The following is a 20,350-nucleotide window of genomic DNA, read 5'->3' on the forward strand; positions in this document are numbered from 1 at the left end:
TTCTTTTTAACCACTGTAGAGCATTCCATTGTATGGATGAATCTTAGTTTTATTTTTCCAGTGCCCTTTTGATGGATATTTAGGTTGTTTCTACATTAGTACTTCTCCACACCAGTCACCATGTACTTTGCTTCCCCATCCTTCCTTATGAACTGGATCTTGAATGTCTCTCAAGGGCTCAGTCCCTATCCTGTGTTGCTTGTATGGAGGGGATGAAATCTCTTTTCTTTTCTTTTTTTTTGTCAGTGGTGGAGCTTCAACTCTGGGCCTAGGTGCTGTCCCTGCACTCTTCAGCTCAAAGCAAGCACTCTACCGCTCTAACAGAGCCCCACTTCCAGTTTTCTAGTAGTTTATTGGAGATAAGATTCTCACGGACTTTCCTGCCCGGGCTGGCTTTGAACCATGATCCTCAGAGCTCAGCCTCCTGAGTAGCTAGGATCACAGGCGTGAGCCATCAGCACCCAGCTGATGAAATCTTTAAGAGGTGGGGCTTAGTGGGAGGAAGGTAGGTCACTGGGGGCGTGGCCTTGAAGGTTTAAAATGTAGAAATTCCAGCCTATTTCTATCTTTCTTTTCCACTTTGTGGCCACCCACAGGAGACCAGCTTTCCTCACCACACACTCCTACCATGATTGTGCATACCACAGGCTCAAAAGGCAGTAGGAAGAACCACACACTGGAACTTGACATACTGTGAATCCACAGAAACCTTTCCTCCTCCTACGTTGACCTTCTCTGGTATTTTGTCACAGTGATGGGAAATATACAGATATTTCCTTGGTGTCAATAAGACTGCCATGTGTTTACATATTCTATCCAACTAAACACAAGCTTTTCAGCCAAAGCATCCAGATATTTACAGCCCTAAAATAACCCCAGATAATTCTCAATAGTAATGAAACATCAGGAAGAATTGCAGACAAGATGCAGTAATGCTAAGAAAATACATAACCCATATAAATTGTGCAAGATTGTTCCCTTGATTTCTACTCAAAGAAGCGTATCGGGGTACAAGAAGGGAGAAAGGATGCCAATAATGAAGATCCCATAAATGCATTTAGAATTGAAAAAAATAACTTACCTGCAAGCGTGCAAAGGTCTGCCGTGACTTCTATGCACAGCCCAGACCACCCACCCGTCGCTTTTCCCACACCCTTCATCCCAGTGAGACAGCAACCACTTCCTCACATGGAGAGCCCAGAGGGTCTGGGTGACAGGGGCTACCACAGACACTACCCAAGGAAGGAAGAAGATCTGCCACCATTCTATATGTTGATTGCTAAATAGTGGGCTGGCAGTGAGGGAAGGGAAGGCACTACAAAAGGAAATGTCCTCCTGTACTTGACTCATGTCATTGTAATCCTTCTGTACATCACCTTTATAATAACAATGAAGTAAACTTAAAAATAATATTGGCACACACACACACACACACACACACACACACACACACACACACACACTGAGCAGATTCAGTCCTGGACTTCCAGGGATGGGAACTCTCAGATAGGTCTCTACCTGCACGGTGGATTGATGACTCTGCTTTGGTAATATGTATCCCAGGGGACCTGGTGGGGGAGGGGAGTGGGGAGGGGAGTTTGGAGCCTAGTTTACATCTGTGAAGGATTGCAAATAGGAACTCTAAAGGCAGCCTCTGTTCCAATGCGGGCTCTCACGTAAACCATGCACTGTCCACCTTTTCCCAATGGAAACTCTCCACTGATCTTAAGCTCTATTTCTGTCTACAAAACAAAAAGTGGACAGTTAGTCTTGATGGATCCCTGACTTCCCCTGTCCTGGAGCTTCAGCATCTTTCTTTTGACATCTGAGTCCTACATTATCTCTATCTTTGTCCTTCACACCATTCCCTGTTTTAACATCTGTCTTCCTAACATCAGCTTGAACGGTGTGGTTCAGAGCGTGGTCCTGGCTCCTCTGCTGGGCTGCCATGCCCTGAGTGAGCAAGGGGCATAAAGACTGAGAGATCTTCAAGGCAGCTTCACATTGTGAATAAGAAATGCGAGCTTGAGCCTAACAATAGCAAGAAAACAGGGAAGGGGCATGCTCAGGAGGGGTGGGGGAGAATGATGAAAGGGATGACGTGGATCGAGATGCATTGTATGTATAAAGTGCTTTGTTGAATAGCAACTCCTTTGAACAACTACTTAAAGATTATATATATATATATATATATATATGTATGTGTATATATGTATAAAGAGATGAAGGCTTAACTTTTGATGTATATATTCATTTTTGTTCTCCCAGTAATTCATTGTTACCCATCTACCATAGATGGGAGATGGGGAGATGTTTTTAAACATGTATATCTTGAGTCATAATGCTTTCTCTGTCTCTTCATTTCTCCTGGGAACTGGAAGGCAGTTCAGTTTGCATTTGAGTCACGTCGTGCATCACGGAGCAGGTGGGTCAGGGTGGGGCCTCAGTTCCCCTCGCAATCCCCTTTGTTGGTGCAAAAGGTCAGCCTGTCTTATTGAATCCTCACCCATGTGAATTTAAGAAGTAAGCCCCCAAACACCCAGCATCATCCTCACTTCTCAAATTGCTTTATCTCAGATGGCTGTCCTTTGCACACCTGCTAGAAAACAAGCTGTGTTTATATGAACCCACACGACTGTGAAGAATGGTGGTTAGTGTCAACTTTTGCTCTCCAATATTTTTAGTAAGAGTACCAATTGTCCCTCATAAAAATTTTGCCTGGTGAATAAGAGCCTTAAGAGTAGTTGTTTTCCTGCTTGTCCCAGACATATACTAGTTACTGCAAATAAGAGACACCATAGGACCTATGTTTCTTTGGGCCTGGCTTACTTCACAAGCAGCAAAGGTCAAAAACTATGTACATATGACCAGACAAGATGATGTTAAGCGAAATGAACCCCAAGTTAGGGACACAAATGGTTTTTCTTCCTTACTATTGTTTCTAACGTATTTATAAGGTTCCATGTGATTGTTTTTGTTGCTTCCCCCCACGGTATAACCCCTGTTTTCACTGTAAATTGATGTTGGTATAATTCAGGAAGGGGAAGGGAAAAAACAAATTGTTTAAATACAGGTGGACCCATTGCAACAATGAGATGTACAAGACGCAATGTCGAAAAACGAACTTTACAGTATTGGGAGTGGTGTAGTTGAGGAGGTGGGAGGGAAGGAATGGTAGGGAAAAACAAAGGAGGAGGCAACAATGCTGGATAAGAAATGTACTCATTACCTTGCTCATGTAACTGTAACCCCTCTGTACAGTATCTTCACAATAAAAAAAAACTTATTTAAAAAAAAAAAGAGTAGCTGTTTTCCAAGGTTTGTCTCACTCCTTAAAGACAAGTGGAACTAATGACTTAATAGTTGTCAGTCCGGAGTCGCAACATTCTACAAAATTTATAGCAATGTCAGTCTGTCCAATATTTGTTTAGTTCTTGAACATGTGGGTCAAATCTTAGCAGGAAGAGGACATCTCTGCATCGCCGCTCCTCTTGGCATCAACTGTGCAGCCGAAGCCTAGGCTGGAGTCATCCTTCTCAGCTGGGATCCACACTGAGGAGTTGCTGGGTGAGTAGAAAGTCCCCCAGCATCCCTCTCAATCTTTATGTGGTCTGTTCACGTGGTCTCCCTAACACAGCACATCTTGGATAGCTGGACTTCTTAGATGTGTGCCCCAGGCTTGCAAGGCATATGACCTCTCAAGGTCACACGTCCTATTCATGGAGACAGCCACAAAATCATCTCCAGATTCAAGGAGGAAAAGAGAGTTTACCTCTTGATAAGGGTAGTGCAAGGTTTTGGAAAAATATGGAAGTCCAGAAATACTGTTACAATCCTTTTTTGAGGCCACGGGCAAACTTTAGCTCACAGTTTTTGGAGACTAAAAGTTCAAACAGCATGGGGCAAACTCTTGGGAGGGGGCATTGGATGTGGCACGAGCATGTGCAGAAGGAACCCCTCAGTGCACCTGTTATCCCAGCTATGGGGAAAAACAGTTGCTGAGCTCAATAACACTCACATGTCATCCCCAGAGAGTTAGAGAAGAACAAGGAAGCAGGTCTCAAGTCCAGACTGGCCTTAGGGATAAAATGAAACTCCAATAACCAATGTCAAAAGGCACAAGAGCTATGGCTTGAGTTGGTAGAGCACCTACCTAGCAAATATGAAGCCTCAAATTCAGTAAGGAGGGACAGCGGGGAAGGGAGGGGAGGAGGAAGGGGAAGAAGATAGAAGGAAGGAAAAGAATTGATCGTATGTCAAACAACACAAGCCAAAAAGAGGGTGGGTAGCTCAGGCCTAGAATCTTACAACTCTCTCTCTTTCTCAACAACTCATTCCAAGAATTTAACTCATCCTGGTAGTCTCTTGAGGGCAGCATCTGATGCCGAAGGTCTCATCTGCTCCCCAAGACCAAGCCCCCAATACATACATTACCAAACCATAACCAAACAACACAATCTATCACCAGATTCACAAATGCTGGAGAAAAATGGGCAAGCACTCACTAGGTGCATCAAGGAAATCTAAATATAAGACACTCTGGAGAAAAAAAAAAGACTCTGATGCCACATGCAGGTAGAAAGGGGTGAGAAACAGCGTAGCTGAGACCCACTGGCCCACTAGGCCAGTGGCTAGGGCAGACATTTGTGACCACATCTTCACAGAAGGAAAAAATAATTGGTGGGCCTTCTCTTTCCGCTGTGGCCCCTCTTCATTGCTGCAGTCAGAGCCGTTGCTTAGGGTTCTGAAACTAAATCCAGCTAAATGACTTCACAGAGCTGACAGCTACCCTGCTCTTCTCAGCGGCACCAGCCACACCAAAAACTCCTCTTTTGCTAGGCACAGTAGCTCATGCCCATAATCCCAGTTACTCAGAACACTGAGATCTGAGGGTCTGGATCCAAAGCAAGCCCAGAAGTCAGGTGTTTGGTGGCTCTTGCCTAAAATCCTAGCAACTCAGGAGGCTGAGATGGGAGGATCAAAGTTCAAAGCCAACCTGGGCAGAAAAGTCCCCATGAGACTCTTATCTCTAATTAACTACCAGAGAACCAGAAGTGGTGCTGTGGTTCAAAGTGGTAGTACATCAGCCTTGAGCAAAAGAACTCAGGGACAGTGCCCTGGCCCTGAGCTCAAGCCCCACAACTGACAGAAATAAAACAAAATAAGCAAAAATAAAGCCAGCCCCCCGGCAGGCAAATACATAAGACTCTTATCTCCAATTAACCAGCAAAAACCAGAAGTGGTGCTGTGGCTCAAGTGGTAGAGCACTTGAGCCTTGAGCATAAAAAGCTAAGGGAGGGGCTAAGGTGGCTCAGTGGTAGAGCGCTTGCCTTGCATGCATGAGGCCCTGGGTTCGATTCCTCAGCACCACATAAGCAAAAAGAAAAAAGCCAGAAGTGGCGCTGTGGCTCAAGTGGTAGAGCGCTAGCCTTGAGCTGAAGAGCTGAGGGACAGCACCCAAGCCCAGAGTTCAGGCCCCACGACCGAACCAAAAAAAAAAAAAAGCTAAGGGAGAGTATCAGGCCTCCAGGTTCAAACCCTAATACCAGCATATATATAAGAGAGAGAGAGAGAGAGAGAAGAGAGAGGAGAGAGAGAGAGACAACAAAGAGAGAGGAAAGAGAGAGAGAGAGAGAAGAGAGAGAGGAGAGGAGAGGAAAGGAGAGGAGAGGAGAGGAGAGCCCAGTTCTCCAAGCAGATTTTCTTGACTTCTTCTTCTAGCAGGAGATTCCTTTCCATCTTGTGTTCTACAACTGAACCCTTGCCCAAATCTACTCTGAATCGACTTATCTGTGTTCCCTGAACATTGAACTTACTTCCTCCATGTCTGAAGCCACATTTGCTTTTGCATTATATCTGTCACTGTGAGAGGCCAATGGTAACACCATTGATAATATTAGTTATTGAATGGTCAAAATAGTGAACTCAATTCTAGAAATGTGCCCCTGGTGTAATTCATGTTTTTAGGAAGATAAGTTATGACTTTGTTTTGTGCATATTCATTTCCATTGGGAATACCATTTCTATGCACACGATTATTCATGTCACGTGTAACGGACACGCTTTTCTGGGCATGTATCTATGTCAACGTGTGTGTGTTCAAGCACATGGCAGTATATATTTTTGTGTGACAATAACTTATGGATGAGTTGTATGTCATTGTACAGAAAGATGTATTTGTGAATAAATGTGTTTGTGGGGGTATGAAGCAACATGTTTATGTGTGTGTCAGTGTTGGAGGGGGATGTTGTTATGTAAACAGGTGTCTTTATGTCTGTGAGTGGATATTTAAGTCTGTATGTATAAGTACATGTGTGTGTGCGTGTGTGTGCTTGCCTATGTCTGCACTTATATTTATGTGAGTACAATGTCTCTCCTCCACAAAGCTGGCCATGGGTCTGTGGGGCTGGGCAGTGAGTTCCCACCCTCATTGGCCATTCCTCCCCTGTCCTCAGGAGGCCATCCTGACTTCCTCTTGGGACCAGGAGCTAAGCAGAGGTCAAGTGACTTGCTCCAGACCCCACAGCAAGTCGGTGGCAACTCCACGAGGGTCTGATTGCCAGACTCACACTCCCTCTGCACAGCCCGAGCTGCCTCTCTGTGGCTGCTGGCACCTGGCCCAGGCCTCGCTGCCGGGCTCTGAGAGCTTCCATTGTGGCAGAGACATGGCTGAGCGCCATGGCCTGGGTCTGCAGGTGACGGCTGTGTTCTGAGATGCCGAGGGAGGATTGGCTCCAGAAGAGACAGGAAAAGGAGCGCCCCTCATTTTGTGTGGTGAAGGGGCTGGAAATTACAAACATGTGAAAGGAGGACAGAAGAGAGGAAACCACAGCCGAGGAGGAATAATGAAGACATCACGAAGGACGCACACCCAGGATGGTGGGAGCCAAGGATCAAAAGCAGGAAACGCTCACACACAAATAGCAACAGGAAGCCCAGAGAACTGCAGGCCCCAGAGGCTCAGGAAACTTTTTGTTTCTCCCTTTAATTGGTGACCCTGCTTGGAGTTGTTGCAAATGGGCACAACTCAAGAGACTCGAGTGCTGGTATGAAAACACTGGGCAGCTGAATGGCACAGGAATGGCAGCCAAGAACGGGTTTCAGCCCCAACCCCAGCCTGACGGGTGGTGTGGAGAGCTGCTCTTGTGGGCACCAAATCTCCCAAACTGTGTCCCAGCTGGAAGCCACCTACACAGAGGGGTCCACTTTGGGGAACCCTTTGGGGAGCTGAGTGTCTACTTAGAGGGTGCTCTGATATCCGTGGAAATGGAGTCTCAGGAGGGAAATAGTCCTGGCCAGAGCTGATCACCAAGGCAGACTAAAAGAAATTATTTAACAAGTTCCTTAAGGGGGCAGTGAGACTCCCTCTTCACACCCTCCCTCCCTCAAGAGCCAAGCTCAAGGACCAATAGCCCTAGAGGAAGCGTGTGGCTGGGGGACAGCAGCTTTTGTTTGGTCCTGAGACCTGGTTGTCAGAGATGACCAAGAACGCTATGGCAGTTGCCTGCACCCTGTGCTTCCTCTCTAGGGAAGAAATAGTTAAAGAGCAAGTTCAAGAATCCTACATTGTAGTTTATAAATGAGCCTGGACCTGCTGTAAAGCCAGGAAAATTAACCCAATGTAGAAACGTGTTATTTACTTATAACTTTTTTATTTATTCATTTGTTTGTTTTTGTTTGTTGGCAGTACTAAGAATCGAGCTCGGCTGCTAGGCAAGTGTTGTACTGCTTGGAGCTCTTTGTTGCTTTAGTTATTTTAGATTGAGTCTGTTTTTCCTCCAGACTGGCCTCTGATTGCCTTCTACTTCATCCTACCTATGCTCCACTCAAGGTAAGATGACCAATGTGTACCACCACATCCAGTAATTTTGTTGAGGGTCTCACTAGCTTTGTTTCCAGACTGGCTTCAAACCATAATCCACCTGATCTCCCAAGTAGCTGGGGTCATGAGTGTGAGCCACCACACCCAGCTTCACAGAACTTTGAGAATAAGTAAACTATAGAAAGGATTGGAGTTCAAGCAGCTGCCTTTCTCCCATCTTATGATCTTTAAGGGTAAGGGAAAAAAGAAAGGACACCAACAAAGAATGAGATATTTCCACTGTGCAGAGGACAGAGTGGATGGAAGCGCATTGGTGAATAAGCCTATGTGGGGAATATAGGGTTAAAATTGCACAGGACCTGTGAACCAACTTGCCCAAGAGGTTCAGTGCTCAATTGTCAGTATACTCAAGGATACCAAGTAAGAATAGGGAGCCATAAAGAGAAGGGGAATTAAAGATCTACTCCCCCAGACATGACCCCCTTTCCCCTTTACCACTTTGCCTGCCTGTGATTCTGGGCACAGGGAAGTCCACATAGTGGCTATCTTTGGCATTTCAGAAGAGAAAGGTGACAATCGCACCAAATCCATGTACTGCAAACAGTAAAAAGCTTTTTAGGAATTAGGAGTCTCCCCAAGCCTAGCTCTTCCCCTCTTGCCCAACATCTTCTTGCCTGTCCCTCAAAGTGAATTGTCAGCCTCCTGAAGGCCTCCACCTACCCACCTCCACAGGTAACCGCAGCTCCCTAAAGAACTCAATCCATCGCCTCCTTCTCACAAACTAACCACAACCAAATAGTACCAGATATACAGAGGATGGTGACTACAGGAAACAGACACACAAAAGCAAACCCAAACAAGTGACCCCAGAGAAAGTGCACAGGGATTTGGGGGCCAAGAATACTAGAGAAGAAGGGGAATGAGCCTCTAACTATGATCCCTACAAGACCTGAGATTATGCCACTTCTATAAACTAAAACTAGAATATGTTCTCAAAGTGGAGGAAAGGCTAAGTGAAGACTCTTGGAACTTAAAACTGTGCTTTTGATTTAGAAAGTTAAATGGAGGCCAGGCACTAGTGAATCACACCTGCCATCCTAACTACTCAAAAGAGCTGAGACATGGAGGACTGTGGTTGGTAGCCAGACCAAGCAGAAAAGAGTCCAAGAATCTTCATCTCCAAAAATAATCAGCAAGGGAGTTGATCTGGAGATGTGGCTCAAATGGTAGAGCACCAGTCGACCAAGTAAGCTGAACAAGTACTAGGCTCTGAGTTCAAAACCCCATACTAGCATACTAGCAACAAGAAAAAGTTAATGGAAGAATTAATGTCAAGATAATTCTCTAGAAGACAGAGCTCACATATGATGACCAAAAACAAACAAAGATATAGGAAGTATGGTGGGTGGAGAATCAACCTGGGAAAATTCTAAAGTAATACTGGTTTCAGAGGAAATTCTGGTATGGGGAAGGCAGTTAAATATACAACAAGAAAATAAAAGTTATCAGATATTCTAACCTTCATCTCCACATTAAAATGATCCACTGAGTGTTGGCAAAATAAGTGGAAAACACTTCAAACCTGTGTAGGTACTTCTGAAGTGTCAGAATATCAAGGCTCTAGATATAAAATGCTTGTAGACAGTAAAAAAGGTCATCTAACAAAACAGAAAAACTCACACCAACATTAACAATACCAAGTGTTATTATATTGTGATAAAAAATTCATGTTTCTATTGGAAATTAATGTATAGTAGTATTTTACATAAAACCAATCATAAATTAAACATGAGATAAATTAACCACTTAATAATGCAAGGACTTCGGGAGCAAACCTCTCATTATTCTTTCTGCAAAAATTTCTTAAGGGTAATTGCTGCAAAAAGAATGAAAAACTAAAGTAAATCAAAGACTAGTATAAAAAAAAGTAACATTATCTCCAATGCACAATGAACAGGTCCAGAAAGCCAAATTAGCAAAAGTAGAAGTCCATATTAGAAAATAGACTCCAAGAGAAAAGTATTCAGTTGGAATGGAGCTAGACACGATGACTCAACATCTGTAATCCCAGATACTCATGAAACAGAGATTGAGAGGCTCCAAGTTTGAGGTCAACCATGACAAAAAACAAAAGAATCAAACTTAGTGAGACCCCATCTCAATCAATAAGTTGGGCATGGTAGGCATGTGCCCAGCTACATGAGAGGTTGCGGGTAGTAGGATCACAGTTCCAGTTGGCTCTGGACTTCACCTGAAAAATACCTAAAAGGAAAAAACAAAACCCAAACCGAGAAAATGGCTCAATGGGAGAGGGCTGGCCTTGGAATCAATAGGAAGGCATAAGCAACCAAACCCCAGTACTATAGAAAAGGAAGGAAGGAAGGAAGGGAAGGAGGGAGAGAGGGAGGGAGGGAGGGAGGAAAGGAAAGGAAAGGAAAGGAAAGGAAAGGAAAGGAAAGGAAAGGAAAGGAAAGGGAGAAAAAGGGGAGCAAGGGAACAATAAGTTACCAAAATATTTGTGACATAGTACATGTCTCTATAGGAGGAAAAGAAAAACAGTCGGAAACCAAACTTTACAAGGGAATCAATTTCCTCTATAAAGCTAAGTTTGTGTGTAATTTTTAAGAAGTAGATGAAGTAGAACCCTGGGATTCCATTTGTTCCTAGGACTTGAAGCACTGTCCTCAGACCAATAAATGTTTTTGGCTTTGAACTCATGAGGAAGGAAAGGCAACCCAATAAATAGCATTGCAATTAAAGATAGATAGACTGTAATCCTAACTACTCAGGAGGCTGAGATTTGAGGATTGTGGTACACAGCCAGCCTGGGCAGAAAAGTCCTCGGAGACTCTTATCTCCAATTAACACCCCAAAAACCAGAAGTGGAGCTGTGGCTCAAAGTGAAAGAGCTCAGGGACAGCACCCAGGCTTTGAGTTCAAGCCCCTCAACTGACAAAAAAAAGAAAGATAGATACAAAAGCATAAGAATTCCTTAATTGGTCTCAACTTTTATAATCAACCTCTATGGTTAAAATATGGTTATAAAATGTAAATGCTAACAACTTATACACTATAGATATAAAGATAAAACTTAATGGAAAAGTAGAACAAAGGTAGAGCAGAAGGGAAAGGAACTAATGCTGCAAGTTGTGAAGAATCAGCATATATTGTACAACATTATGGGGAAAAAAGGAATAGAAATCTGTATATTTTAAACCTTAATCAATAAAGTTAACCATATATATTAAACTAAATCTTGTTTGCTTGTTGTTCATTTGTTTATAGGGTCTAATTATGTATCCCAGGCTGGACTCAGCCAGCCACAGAAATCTTGAGTGCTGGGATTACAAGTATGTAACACCATACCCATTTTAAACCAAAATCTTAGAAGTGGACCATAAACTAAATAACCAGAGCCAGCGAGACACAGAAGGATCTCAGTTCAAGGCCAAGCCAGACAATGTTAGCAAGAGACCCTATCTGAATAACAAAACAAAAAGAAGCAAAAAAGAACTTGGATATGATTCAAGTGGTAGAATACTTGTCTAGCAAGAATTCAATCCTCAATACTCAAAGAAAAAAGAAGAGTGAATTAGAAATAGGTTGTTCAGGAGGGGAAGAGAACAGGAGAGGGATAAGAAGCTGAGGGCTAGTATAAGATTCATCTCCCAGCCAACTGGCTATGCTGGTGGAGATGCAGTGGAAACTGGCCCAGGTAGGTCCAGGCTAGGATAAAGCTAAGATAATACTAATATTAGAAAAATGCAAGCCCATACACAACACAGCCTGGAGCCAACACATGTGACAGGTGATATAAAAGCAGAGGAAGATAGATGAGAACTCAAGGAGACGAGGTGGCTTTCCTGAGATACCAGTGGGGACTGAGAGATGTGAGGAGTTGGCATTAAAGAAGGGGGCTGAAGTCTGAAGGCCTAATGAAGCAGATCAAACTGGGGTGACACCTCAGATTCCTACATGTTACCCCAAATATATGTCTGTGTTTCAGTTCCTTCTGTGTTGTTTCCAAATATCTTTAATTCTGGTCAGGAAAAAAGAATTCAGTTGAAGCCATAAGAATGATCTTAATAATAATAACCACTCTTGGCTTGTATCAAGTACTACTACAAGCCACCTTCCCTGCTCCTGTTATCTGCTGGTGCATACACAAGCCATTCCAAAAATTAGGGGCTTTTTAAACACATCCTTAGTGTAGCCCGTGCTTCTGGAAATTCATCCTGACCCAAAGGAGAATGTAATTCTCACTTCCTCTGGTGTCATCTGAAGCAGGTCAAAGGGAATCTAGAGCTTCCTTTTCAGGATTTTGAAGACCAAAGATTGGAGCAGGACCCCAGTTCCTATTCTGGGTGGGGGGGCCTCCCTATAGGCCTCTAGGGCCTGTCCACCTCAGAAAGGCTGGATCCTAAACCAAATACAACAAGAAGACTAAGGAAACACTGCATCACCTTTCATGGACTGGCTTTAGATGTCACCAAGTCCTAAGTAGGACTTATTTCCTTGAGCCCTGCTTTTCCAGGATTGAGCACAGAGCTCACCTCTTGGTGGGAAGAACAGGAAATCCCATTGGAGGACTGGAGGGACCACTGTGGCCATCTGTAGGAGACATACTTTTGCACACAGGCATTGCCCAGTTCATCCTCTCCTCAGCCTTGCAAGGCAGTTACTGTAGGCCTCCCTTTGCCATCAAGCAGAACAAGAAGTCACTGCCCATGATCACAGCACCACCCCATGACGGCTTTAACCAAGTCCCCATGACCTTATGTCCATCATCCTTAAAGTGCAATTCCATCTTCCACCACGCACTTGGAATGGTGGGAATAAAAAGGGAAACATCCAAGGTTTTTAAGTTCAATACTTTTTGACAAAACCATAACTGTAAAGCTTTTGGAAAAGTGGTCTTTCTATGAAAAAAATATATTTATATTACAAACCAGCGTGTTTATACTGTGAATAGAGATATAGAACAAGTTTCATGAAACAATTCTCTCGTTTACGTGCAGAACACATGTAATTATTTAATTTCATTAGTTTAAAACAAAAACTGACTAGAGTCCACTCATTTGACAACCTACTAACAAAGACTCACTTGAAAAATACTGAGCTAAGATCCTTCTTCAACTGTTTCTCCTCACTCCAAACTAAAAACAATTGTCCATTTGCCTTCTTCCAATTCCTAGGAATTGGGGCCTCCCACAGAGAAAATAAGTTATAATAAAATAAAAGAATTTTGAAATAATATCATTTTCTCTAACAAATGGGGGGGGGTAAAAAGGTATTCTTTTTATCACATCGCATACGACACTTCAAGTTAAACCTAGAAGCTTGAACTCAAATGATTATCACTACATCCTCCTCAAAACCTACTAAAGTGAGTTTTAATTTGGAGATAGTTGGGATTAAAAACAAATGGAGGCTGGGCGCTGGTAGCTCATGCCAGTAATCCTAGCTACTCAGGAGGCTGAGATCTGAGGATTATGGTTCGAAGCCAGCCTGGGCAGGAAAGTCTGTGAGACTCTTCTCTCCAATAAACCACGCAGAAAAAGCCAGAAGTGGCCCTCTGGCTCAAGCCTTGAGCACAGAGAGGCTCAGGGACAGAGCACAGGCCCTGAGGACTGGCAGAAAAAAAAATGGAGATGGGAGGATTATGGTCCAACTAACCTGGGAAAAATGGAAGACTTTATCTGGAAAATAAAAAAGCAAAGTAAAAGTAAAAGTACTGGAAACATAATAGCTCAAGCAATAGAGTGCTTGCTTAGTAAATGCAAAGCCTTGAGTTCCAATACACACACACACACACACACACACACAGACTGAGAGAGTGGATGTGGCAGCAACAAAGGGCTAGAAAGCACATGAAGAAGTACACACATCACAGGCTTACTGACTCCTGCACATCTAAGAAAGACAATCTGGCCAGGCCTTGGGGGAGCCCATAACAGAAGCCTACAACCTATGAAGTCTGCAGCTTCAGAGACCTGAATGAAAGTCTATGAAAGAAGACATCTCTCATACACTGGCAGTAGACCAACTGAACTTTGAACTTGATCTTCAACTGAACTCGAACCCTCTGAAAGGTTCAAGTAAGAGGCCTCTGACCTGGGTAAACATGTACTCATGCATTTAAAGCTATTTATGTATATCAAATTAAAAGCAAGCTTGAAGAAACAAAGGGATTGCAAGCGTATGTTAAATTTAAGACTTAGTTTTCCCAAAATTCAACCCAAGATAGCCATTGTTTAACTGTTTAATATATATACCCGTGTCTTCTTTTCTGGACACAATTTGACAGAACCATGTTACCATATTGTAAAAAAATCTACTCTTCTCAAAGAACATTGTTTGTAAGGACCATATTAATAACAGCCGAGAGCTTTTTTGAGGATTAAATGCTTATGAGACACCGAATGTGAAATCACTATGCAAATTATAAAGCAAGATAAGTAGTGTTCGCTATAGCTATAATTATGGTTAAAAATATAGGAAATTTGATCCAAAGCCAAAGTGCTTGATTAAGTAGTGTACTCCATGATCAACAGATATTCTCATTCATCAAATCCAGAGATCATAGAAATCACAGTCAATGCTGCTGGGCTTTCAAGTCTGTATCTAAAGTACATCCTGCCATGCATTATTTAAAGCCAGGAGAAATGGCCTACCAGATGTTCTAGATAATGGCTGTTTGTCATAGATATTATCCCCTTTGTCTGGGAACATGTACTCATGTTTATAGAAGCCTTTCTTGGGTTCCACCTACTACATAATGATGGAAAGGATTCTTTAAAATTCAGCTGTTGGAACACATTGTTTCAACTGAAATTCAAATATGCCCCAAGCAGAACTTTGGGCTGACATGCCTTCTTGCCAACCTGATGATTGCACAGGGCTGGGTGTGACCTGGCCCTGCTCCTTATAAGCTGTTCTTGATTTTCGAGATGTCCCAGTTTCTGAATTCTTACAATGAAACTAACAGGACTTTCCTTCCAATGTATTATGCAGATCAGACATAACATGTATAATGCTTCAGCCCATTGGGGGTACTCACTAGATTGAATCTGTTCTTCCTTTGACTCTGTGTAGAAGAAACACTACAAAACAACATCACTTGCTTTATTTGTCACTGCTCACCCATCTATTCTCTTTAAACTAAAACAATGAAAAGAATTAATTTCCAGAACCTTCCAACAAATTTTAAATGTCCTATATTAATTTCTTTTTTAATATTTTTAAATAAAGGTAAAATATTTAAAGGCTTAATGTGCTGGGTGTGTCTATATGTACGCATGCACACATATGCCTGATGGCCACCAAAATACACAGCAAGTAGAGTATATACTTTTGTGCACCACCTGGGTATGAATCCAGGCTCTGCAAATGTAGAAATGAGGCCTTGAGCAAGTGATTTAATATCTTGAGGCTTAGTCACCTTATCTGCAAAATGAGGTAATTATGTATAACGCAGAGTATTTCTGTAAGATGAAATGAGACATACTCATAAAGTATCAAGCTCAGTATTTTTGTACAGTTACATAAGTCAGATAATGAATTTTTTTTTTTTTTTGTCGGTCGTGGGGCTTGAACTCTGGGCCTGGGCGCTGTCCCTCAGCTCTTCAGCTCAAGGCGAGCGCTCTACCACTTGAGCTACAGCGCCACTTCCGGTTTTCTGGTGGTTTATTGGAGATAGGAGTCTCACGGTCTTTCCTGCCCGGGCTGGCTTTGAACCGCGATCCTCAGATCTCAGCCTCCTGAGTAGCTAGGATTACAGGCGTGAGCCACCAGCGCCCGGCAGATAATGAATATTTTTTGAACAATGTCATCTCTTCTTTCATTTTCTCCCAGTTTTTCTCTTCCTATGCCCACACCACGAGTTGTATAGTTGGTTTCCAACATCGTGTTTAGTGAGTATCACTGCTGCATTTTTCACCCTTTGTCCCACCATTTCTGCTCCCCCTTTCTCTCCTTAAACCAGATAAATTTACATATAAGACAAAAGGTACAAAAAACAAAAATAACAACAAAGGAGAAAAAAACAAAAGCAAAATAACAAAAAAACTTCTTGTTTCCATTTCTTGGAGTTAATTTCAATAAACATTATTTTATATGATCATATGCACATAGCTATTGAGCCTAATCCTCTCCTAAGAATATACTCCTTTGGTCTCACTGTGTTAATGTCTAGAGTCCTGTATAATTTATCATATACAAGTTCATTTTTTGTCTTTTACCATCATGTGTGTTTATTTGGCACATTCAAGTTATAACAAATGAAGGACACTATGCAACCTATGTTTCTTTTGGACCAGCTTACTTTACTTAATATAATTTTTCCCTACATGTTCCATTTCCTTATGTATGGTACAATATCTTTCTTTCTGACAGAAGAGTAGAGATGCATTGCACATATATACCACATTTTCTTGATCCATTTGTACTTCATGGGGCATCTGGGTTAATTCCATGTCTATGGTATCCAATGTTGCTATGGCAACCAATGCTGTGATGAACATGGTTGTACTGGTAGCTTTAGTATGCCATTGTTTGTGTTCTATTGGATAAATGCCCATGTCTGGAATTGCTGGATCAGAGGGAAGCTCTATGTTTAGTCTTTTGAGGAACCTCCAAACTGCTTTCCAGAGTTTCCAGAGTTGAACAAGTTTACATTCCCACCAACAGTGTAGTAGCATTCCCTTTGGCCACATCCCCACCAGCATCTGTTATTGTTAGTTTTCTTGATAATGGACATTCGAACTGGGGTAAGGTAGAATCTCGATGTTGTTTTGATTTGCATTTCTCTTATGACCAGGGATGTTGAATATTTCACCATATGGCTATTGGCCATTCTTGCTTCTTCTTCTGAGAAGTCTCTTTTAAGTCTTTAGCCCATTTATTAATTGGGTTGTTGTTGTTTTGTTGAGAGCTAAGAATATTTTAGATATGAGACCCTTGTCTAATGCATAGCTAGTAAAAATATTCTCCTATTCTGTGGGCTTTCTATTTACATTGCTAGCTATATCCTTTGCCATGCAGAAATTCTGCAGTTTGATGGAATCCAGTCTTTCTTGGATTTGTTGTGATTCTGGATCTTCACTTAGGAAGTTTTGACTTGTGCCTAGGAGCCCTATTGTTTCCCCTACCCCTTCCTGCAATGTTTGCATTGTATCTGGCCTTAAATTGAGGTGTTTAATCCACTTCAAATTGATTCTGGTGCAGAGTGATATATAAGGATCTAGCTTCAGTTTTTCTGCATCTGTATAGCCAATTCTGCCATCACCATTTGTTGATGAGTCTGTGTTTCATTTTAAGTGATTGATCAAACATAGCTATTTTATAACAGGACCCACCCGCATTCTCTTAGTATCTCCAAAAAACAAGAAGACACTACTGCATGCATTTCCAAAGTGGAAGGCATAAGGGTTTCCAAAAGAGACTACCACCCAGTTCAGGCAAAGATTGTTTATTAGAAGAACCAAACCACTGCCCTGCACCTGATGTAGGTGTACAGAGAGAGAACTAATGGTGCATAGAGATTATATGGGGAAGGGTGAGGAAGAGGTGTGGCCTCAGATGATGCAGAAGTGACCTCAGAGGATGGGGAAGTAACCTCAGAGCCTGGGGGACCTCCCACTGCCCCCAGGTATGCCAGTTACCTGGGTCACAGTTGCTGGGCAGGGTTTTCTAGGGAGGGCCTCGTGCAGTCATGCACAGAGAGAGAACAAAGGGGAAGGAGTCTATGCGCAGTTTCCCAGGGAGAGAAAACAAAGAGAAGAGGCCATTTTTTTCTGGGCAAGCCTAACAGAGGATCCTCAGCAGCTACTGGTACTAGTTTTAAATAACTAACATGCTTTTATAAGAAAACAGAAGCTTCAAGTCAATAGCAGAATGCTGATATATTATATTCCACTGGTACAAAAGGCTGTATTTAACTTCCTTTTAAGGCTATAATATGTTTAAAATCAAAAGAGTTCCAACTGCAAATTATTTTTCTGTTAACTAAATTAACAAAAACAAAAGAAATGAAAAAGAATAAAGGAAAGAGAAATTGGTAAACCTTTGAATCTAGCCTTGACTCTGCTCTCATTTGCTGAATGACCTTGGACAAGCCCAAGTCTTTGTTTCTTTGCTTATTAAAATGGAAGTGTCTCTCTATCCTTGCTACAATTCCATATTATTTGGAGTTTGGCATCAATATAACGAGATGAGGGAAATAAGTTAAAAGTGTAAGAATATTTGATAATAGGTCAACATGGTAGTTATTTGCAGACAATATGCTTATTTGCATAGAAAATTTTGGAATGTGTGCAGGTGATTAGATTTAATCAAAGAGTTCAACAAGACTTTTACATGAAAGATAAACTCACAGAAGTTAATAATGTTCATGTACAATAACAGCAGCCAATTAGATGCTGAAATTAGGAAAAGAAAAGATCTTTTTGTATCATAACAAAATCATGGGAAGATGTCCCAGAATGAATTAAACAAAAGATCCACACAACCATCCATGACAAAGATAATATAAAATATGGTTTCATGTTACTGAAAGATGTAAGTGAGATGAAACTGAGAAAAGGTAGAGAAATGAAACATATCCATAGACCACATGCTTTGTCTATGTCCCAGAAATACTGTTCCACAATCTACAATGCACAGAACAATCCTTACCACAAAGAATAACCCAGCCTTAAATTTCAGCAGTGCCAAAGATGAGTGTCCCTGATATAAAAGAGCAAAGATACAAGAACACATATGACTACTTTGTAAAGAAAGAACACAAGAGGAAAGTGTATCTTCCCAGACCTCAGGCCTTAATATAAACCAGTCATGAAGACTATGTTAAGGATGCATGGAAATATAAGCATTGATTTCTATGGTGTGAGGGAAGGGGAAAGAATAGAGAAGGAGTGGGATGTGATCAAGAAGAAATGTAGGTAGCCTGTAGCATTATGGCCTTAAGCAGGTCACTTCACCTCGCTGAACTTCCCTCATACCCTGAACTACAAGGTGTTTAATAGCCTTCTTCAAAGCAGAACCTTGAGAAGTATGTCTATTGTTAATATTATGCTCTTAGGTGGGGGTGGGGAGGTTAAGCATTGTAACTTAGCTTTTTGGCTCAAAACTAGTTTTCTACCACTAGAGCCATAGCTCCACTTCTGGCTTTTGGGTGGTTAACTGAAAATAAGAGTCCCATGGACTTTTCTGCCTGGGGTGGCTTTGAACTGTGATCCTCAGATCTCAGCTTCCTAAGTCACTAGGATTATAGGAGTGAGCCACTGACACCAGCTATTACGTTCCTCTTAAGGAACATTACGTGTTCTATTTGCCTTTTATCCACACCAATGGAAACAAGCAGTAGTGCAGAATATATACAATAAGTCATGGATAATCAAAAACTTCTCTCTTCAGTACTGAAGCCACTGGCCATGAGAAGCTATTTCAATTCTCATTTTCATTAAGTTAAATAAAATTTGAACTTCAGTTCCTCAATTACAAGAGATATATTTTGTACACACAATGCTATGTGGAGCTAGAGGCTACCATATTTGATAGTACAGCTGATAAAACATTTGCACCTCACAGATTTACTGAACAACATTGACCTTTAGCTATACTGAAGCTGGGACACTGCTCAGTGGTATAGCACATGCTTTGCATGCGTGGAGTTCAACCCTTAGCACTAAAGTAAAATATGGAAAATGTAGTTTGAGACTTTCATATTTTTTTCTTTATATATATCTTATTGTAAAGGTACTGTATAGAGGGGTTACAGTTACATAAGCAAGGTAATGAGTTGGGGAGGTAGGGAGGGAAGGGATGGTAGGGGAAAAACAAAGGAAGGTATAACAATGCTTGATAGGAAATGGACTCATTATCTTTCATATTTTTAAATATTAGGCATTAAGCTGGCTGCCAGTGGCTCATACCTATAATCTTAGCTCCTTAAGAGGTTGAGATCTAAGGATCCCAGTTTGAAGCCAGATCTGGCAGACAAATCTGAGAGATTCTTATCTCCAATTAACTAACAAAAAGCCAGAAGTGGAGGCTATGGCCATCCTTGAGCAAAAAAGCTAAACAAAAGTATGAGGCTCTGAGTCAAACACTGCATTGGGCACACACATGCATGCACACGCATGCACACGTGCACACACACAACATACATCTGCATTCATTAGGAAGTATGCAGAACAATGGTGTAGGTGGGCAGTAAGACATCTTCCTTAGGCTACCATTTCACACAATTAATCTATATTCCTGTGTGATCCATATTGGCTTTTTTTCTACTCTTAAAAATACTTTATTTAAGTGACGCTGTGGCTCAAGTGGTAGAGCGCTTGTCTTGAGCTGAAGAGCACAGGGACAGTGCCCAGGCCCAGAGTTCAAGCCCCACCACAGACAAAAAAAAAAAAAAAGTAAAGAAATTCTTTGGAAATCAACACAGAACTTAAAAAATGGCAAAACCTCCCATGCTCCTGGATTGGAAAGATTAACATCGTGAAAATGGCAATACTTCCCAAGGCT

The sequence above is a fragment of the Dipodomys ordii genome, unplaced genomic scaffold, assembly GCF_000151885.1.
Source record: "Dipodomys ordii isolate 6190 unplaced genomic scaffold, Dord_2.0 Scaffold99, whole genome shotgun sequence".
Taxonomy (NCBI): domain Eukaryota; kingdom Metazoa; phylum Chordata; class Mammalia; order Rodentia; family Heteromyidae; genus Dipodomys; species Dipodomys ordii.